Below are 6,522 nucleotides of genomic sequence, written 5' to 3' on the forward strand. Positions count from 1 at the left end.
AAAGGAAAGGAAAGGAAAGGAAAGGAAAGGAAAGGAAAGGAAAGGAAAGGAAAGGAAAGGAAAGACTACTGACAGGCAAGACAGAGCTGGCCTTTGAAAGAAGCAGGAGCTTCAGAAAAACTATATTTTGGGAAGCTAATAAGTATAGACTATAACCCACTGGAGAAAACCACCTTAATAGAACATGAAGGGGTTCATAAAAACTCTGCAGAAGGTAGAAGCAAGAGAAAGTCTGAGGGTATCAGAGGGAAAGGGCACCAAAGCATGCAGACCAGGAAACCTCTCTGGAATGAATGGTAGTTAGGAAGGGATAACCAGTTCAAGCTCTAAGTACTGTGTGTGTGTGTGTGTGTGTGTGTGTGTGTGTGTGTGTGTGTGTGTGTTAATTTATGTGTGTCTGTGTGCCTATGTGTCTCTGTATGAATGTAAAGATGTAAACGAACAATGGAAGAATTTGTGAAGAATGCATGTCATGTCATTGGTAAGTCTTCCACAAAGATGTAAAGTGGAGAGAGAGGGACTTTCACAGGATTCATTATAACTCGACTTAAGGAAGTCTTCATCACTTTTAGGTTTAAGATGGGGTAAAAATCTTGTCTCAGCATTGCTGGGAATATTAAACGACACCAGAGATCAACATGGGTACTCCATACACACTCCATGCTGCCACTGCACCCCCACCCCACCTCCAGTGGACATCATCTAGATGCAGCTTAAAGAGATGTCCCAGCTCTGTAAAGATTCATAATTACATGAAAGCCATCTGGAATGTGTGTGGTGGGCTGACGATGCTTATCATGGAAACGTAGGAAGCAGCGCATTATTCATTTGTGCTTCACAACATGGAACCCAGAAATATCTGTAACAGAAGAAAAGAGCTGTGGAATTCAATTCTCTTCCACTGAGTTCTGGAATGAGAAACAAAATATGGACTGATGCATTTTGACTGCATTCTTCTGACAGGGTGTCTACTCTTTGATTCTCACATTCTTTCTGTATTGATTTCAGACAGGAAAAAAAAAAAGTGCCTGTCACAAATCTCCTAAAATATTTTCAAAACTGCAGTCCTATTTAGTTGCACCACTAATACATCAAGACATAATGGGATCTGAAAGCGAAATTCAGGGACTATGTTAGAACACTTTTCAGGGTAAGTGCTATTAGGCAAGGAATGACCACCCTGTCTACAAGCCTTAGAGGCAGCTTGGAAAAACTGATTAGAGTCATACAGACATTTTCCACAAAAGCTCCCTTGATCCCAAATCGCCATTATCTAAGGTGCCTCTGAAGCAGATAGCCTTAATCGAAGTCAAACTAACTATCTAAGGATTTTGTTGTTGTTATTGTACTGCTTTTTTTTTTCTTTCTGATCTTGCTTACCAAAGCAATCTCTGGTGATACTTAAAGCCTTAATGGCTCAGAGCTTCCCAAATATTTCACATCACCTTGTCGATTAAAAAAAAAAAGATAGCTCCATGGTCAGAAGCTGGAGGGAAATTCTGGATTTGAAGACCGGGAAAGTCAAATAGTCAGGGTAGCCTAATAGGACAGCATGGCCATCTGAGGACATGCTAAAGAAGCCCTAAGGTCAGCAGGACAGATCACTGGAGCCATTAAGGACCTGCTATTTTCTAAACCATCCACTATTCATGGCATTAAGGTATTTCTCTTAAAAAGAAACTTGACTTCTGAATTTGAAATCTACGTGGTTTCTAAGAGGCTAGCACCTACTATGCCCTTCCTGTCCCATTACCTTTAAACACGATTCTCCACACCCCAGGCTGTCCTTCTCCCGGCTTCCTCTAAGGACCTCTAAAAGGCACTTGGAGTTTCTTTAGTTTCCAAAAATCGCTTTTTATAGATTTTTCTTTAAAATCAAAATAACAGTACGCAAGGAAGGGGCTGAAGCCCATGAGAGCTCCCGAGGCAACGACCGCCAAATAGCAAGTTTCTTCTCTCGACTCAAACATTCACAGCAGCCAAAACTGCAGTTTTCTCACCGTTGCCCTTCAGTCCAAACAAACTATCTCGGCATTTTTATTAGGTTTAGTTTTATTGTGCCAAGGAAGATTTCTTGGAAAACTCAGTAGAGTAAAAAGAGAACCTTCCAGTCTCATTCACCCCTCCTCGCTTACAGACCCTTTCACAAACAATGGTGATCGAGGAGCCATGCTCTCCTGTGGGTCTCCCACCGCATAGATTGAGGGCGACTTAGGAGAGCAGAGTCCTAGCGCCCCTGGGCACTACTCTCCCTGGGCTCTCCCTAGCAGCTCGGGGACCCTACAGGAGAGCTCCTGGCCGGTCACCCCGCACACCCTGCTGGCTGGAGGATCTCAGGGCCCTGAGGCTCTCTCACCGCTCCGGTGATCTGTCTGAGAGCGCGCAGAGTCCCCTTCCCTACTCCGCAGAGGTTGCAGAATCGGAGAGTCTGGGCAGCATCCCCAAACCCCATGCTGGGTGCGGAATGAAGTCTTTCCCGCACCCCCAGCCAAGCAGACCCGCAGCGTGGCCAGCCGCAGAGTTACCTGCCGAGGCCCGAGCTCGGTCACCGCAGAGGCATGTGCGGGGCTCTCCGCAGCGCGCTTCTGTCTGTCCCGTGGCGTCTGCCGCATCGGGTCCGGAGCAGGCGGCGAACGGAAGCCTTAGCTAGCGGGGTGACAAGGACGCGATCCCTTCCCCCACCCCCACCCCCGATGTGGCCGAGGAGCGGAGCTGAGCGAGGCGCAGTATGGCCAGGAGACTGAGACCGCCAACATTCCCCTTACAGCCCTCCGCGCCGGGCTCCGGGTACCCCGGCGGCTGCGTGCGACGCCGCGGGAAGCTCCTCCTTAATGCTGGCGCCAGAAGCTTGGTGGCCGCCGCCCCCAAGTTCCTGCCGAAAGTGCTGCCCGGTGGCTGCCGGTGGGCTCCGAGACCCCCGGGGCGGCAGCCTTGCTCACTGACTCCTACCTTTAGGGCAGGGAGGTCACCAGCCACTGGCTCTCGCAGGGAGTCCCCGACAGGAAAATCACTGCGAAGGGAGGGCCGGGAAAGGGCGGCGGGTGGCTTCAGGACAAGGTAGGAGGATTGATTTCCAGAGCCAAGAAGACACTCCCATCCTGCCCCGGTTTGTTGGGAAAGCTGCGGGAGCAAAGGCAGGAGGCTGTGAGGAGCTCTCCTTCCAGGCGCTTATGGGAGGCAGAAAGCAACAGAGTTTGGTCTCACCCTGAACTGTCTGTGACATCAGACACAGTGGGTAATTTGGTCTCTAGCTGAAAGGGAGAGGTGTTCACAAAGCTACACAATTTCCTGCCTCAGCTCTTCAAAGACAAAAGTGTTAGAGGAGTAGCTGTAGCCATATAGTGCATCTTACATTTTAAAAAAGATCTGTTGTTGCCTCAGAAAGAATGAAAGGGACACTGCACTTCTTCGCTCCTTCCCTCCTCTCTTCTTTCCTTTTCTTCCTTCCTTCTTCCCTCCCTCCCTTCCTTTCCCCTCTCCCTTCCTTTTCTGTCTTCCTTCCTTCTTCCCTCCCTCTCTCCCTATCCTTTCTTTCTGTAGCCTTCACTAGGAAAAAGTTTGTTTTCAGAATGCCCTCAGACTTGTATAGCTCTGAATGCTTTTTAAAAACCAGTGTCTGCTCAAATACTCACATGCAATCAAATGACCTCCCCCCACCTCCAGGAAAGAAGCCCTACAGTCTAGGAGGAAAGGAACTGGGTGTAACTCAAAGATGACAGTGTGTCAAGTGGCAACGAAGTCCTTCCAATGTGATGGACCTTCTAGTATTTTTCTTAATTATACCAACAGCCCTAGGAAGTTGCACTTGTTTTTCCAATCCAAACATGGAAAGGGCTCAGATCATTTATATTCTTTTTTTTTTTTTTTTAAGATTTATTTATTATAATTAAGTACACTGTAGCTGTCTTCAGACACCAGAAGAGGGCGTCAGATCTCATTACAGATGGCTGTGAGCCACCATGTGGTTGCTGGGAATTGAACTTAGGACCTTCAGTAGAGCAGTCAGTGCTCTTACCTGCTGAGCCATCTTGCCAGCCCCATTTACATTCTTTACCCTTTCTGCAGATTACCTTTGACATAACTCACACAGATTTTGTAATTATATGCTTGACTCTTGGGACACCAGGGTAGTCAAAAAAAAAAAAAAAAAAAAAAAAAAAAAAAAAAAAAAAAAGTCTTGGAATTTGTCCATCTAGATGAATTTTCTGGAGAACTACCACAAACTTTTAGAGTTTCTGCTGAGTTCTCTCATGCTTTCTTCATGATCTTCAAAATGAAACCTGCATTCTGCTTTATTCCTTCTGACCCCCTAGGTTTTGTGTGCTCGATTTGTTTTTGACAGCACCTCCCTGTCCCAGCCTGCGGGACAGTCGAACAGGGTCTGGGGAACCACCTGTGGAGAGACTGAGGGACAAGAAACACAAGGATGGACAGCAAGTCTGATTGATCAAGCTCTCAAAATTTTATTGTTCCCAGGCAGGTTTTAAGCCCACAGAAGCAGGGTATGGGGAGGGATATGACACAGAATCGCTTTGTTTCTAGGGGAATGCACCTGTTCCCTAAAGCAGGCTATTGGCTAGGTAAAAAGTTCAGCAGGAGGAACAGAAGAGAGTGGGTTGCTAGGTCCACAAGATCTATAGCTATTTGTTCTTAACTGGGGTAGTACTTTCTCATAGAGGCCTCAACTTTTTCCCACAGAAATCTCAACTAAGCTAGTACTTTTCCACTAAGGCCAAGACTTTGTAAGTAAGCACTTATGGCTGACAAGGCAGTTAATATTCAAACAGGGTCGCTCCCAACATCTCCCCCTTCCTTTTAGTATAGAAGAACCATGGCGATTTTATTCTTTGCTAAGGCAGGGATAGAGGCCTGACCTCCAGTGACTAAAGGGGACCTTGTAATGGCTCCACTCCCCCCAGTGTTGCCCAGTGAGGCATGGGGGCCATACCTGTCCTGATGTCTTTTTCCTGGAGAGGGGTAATTTTTGGACATCAACCCCTATGCAGTCAGGCTTGTTCCTCAGGGAACCCAGAAAGATGTTTTTAGTTTTTGCTTTACATTCCCTTGCAGTGCTTTGCCTTGCAGCCCAAGCAAGAACTTAGATCACCGGTCAGAGGGGGGGTCTGGATGGCCCCTCTCTACTTGGTCCTGGGCAGGAGTCCCCTTTCTTAGGTTGGGTGGAGATGACCTTTGGGAACACCCTGGAGGGAACAACAACCTCGTCTCGAATCTCTTGATTCTTCATAGCTAACTTATGATAATGCACCTGGATAGGTTTCACTGCCAAATCATCTATCTGACGTTTCACAAAATTGGTAAGTCTGTTAAGGGCCCAGGGACCAAAAGAAATATGCAAAAACAATCCAACTAATGGTACCAAAATGGAAGGAAGTAGGGTTGACAACCACGGAGAGGTTGAAAACCAATTTTTATACCAGCTTTCTTCTTTCTCTCTCTATCTCTCTTCGTTCTCTCTCTATCTCTCTTTCTCTCTCTATCTCTCTCTATCTCTCTGTCTCTAGGCTTTCTCTTATCTTTTTCATGCTTTCTTTAACCATCTTTAACCTGTCTTATTTACATAAAAGCAACACTCTTCCCTAAGAGCTGCACACAGCCCTTCCTACTGTAAAAAGAGTAAATCAAATTGGTGGAGATATTAGAAGTGGCCTGAACAACATCATTTCTGTCTGAGAGGACCACCCAAATGTAATTCCAAGGGAAGTATCTATAGTTAGGAGATTTGGGTGAAGGCAGTTGAAGGTTGGTGGTCATTCTGATCAGCCACAGGATCATGAGTAGGATCAGGAGTATATTCATTTGGAGCAGCATCTAGAAAGGAAATGAGATTTGTCTCAGGAGGAGACAATTGCTCCATTCTGGACACAGATGGGTTAACAATTTTTACATGATCCATTCTGGACACAGGCAGGTTAACAGTTTTTACCAGCCTCTCTGGTAACTGTCTTGGGCCAGCATTTTCTTTGTCATAAATGCGAGCAGACCCTCGTCCCCAAATAAGGACAGGATCTGGTCCTTTCCATTGTCCAGTGAGGGGATCTCTTCATTGCACTAAGGCATGAGAATCTTGTGACTTCGGATGCCACAGGCGGTCAGCTGCTGACCTGCCTTCATTATTCAGGGACAGAAAGTTAAGAACAAAGAGAGCATGATTGAGCCTATTTCAGGGTGTCAAAGGGGAATGGGCATCTGTAATTTCAGTTAACCGCTGAAGCATATTTTTTAGAGTCTGATGGGCTCGTTCTACGATGTCCTAGCCCTGAGGATTATAGGGAACACCAGTGACATGTTTAATATCAAACTGGGAACAAAACTGTTGGAACTTAGTTCCTGTATAACCCGGGCCATTGTCAGTTTTAATAATCTGTGGTTTTCCCATGGCAGCCATGGACTGTAAAGTATGTGTTAACACATTACATGATGCCTCTCCAGAAAGGGGAGATGCATATATAAATCCACTATAGGTATCAACTGTAACATGCACATATTTTAACCTCCCAAAGG

The 6,522-nt window shown here is 46.2% G+C and overlaps 1 protein-coding gene across 2 annotated transcripts in view; it reads right to left on the minus strand.

The window, feature by feature from the left end:
• St3gal6 (ST3 beta-galactoside alpha-2,3-sialyltransferase 6) overlaps positions 1–3,120 on the minus strand; it is a 64,784-nt gene extending 61,664 nt beyond the window's left edge. The window contains exon 1 of one of the 2 annotated variants that reach the window (XM_029544748.1): positions 2,950–3,120. The gene's annotated coding sequence lies outside the window, so the exon portion shown is untranslated. Of the gene's footprint in view, positions 1–2,525; positions 2,803–2,949 lie in introns of those variants that run through there. The other variant, XM_021209555.1, reaches the window with a different exon arrangement.
• Positions 3,121–6,522: the final 3,402 nt, after the last annotated feature.

The sequence above is a fragment of the Mus pahari genome, chromosome 12 (assembly GCF_900095145.1).
Source record: "Mus pahari chromosome 12, PAHARI_EIJ_v1.1, whole genome shotgun sequence".
Classification (NCBI taxonomy): Eukaryota; Metazoa; Chordata; class Mammalia; order Rodentia; family Muridae; genus Mus; species Mus pahari.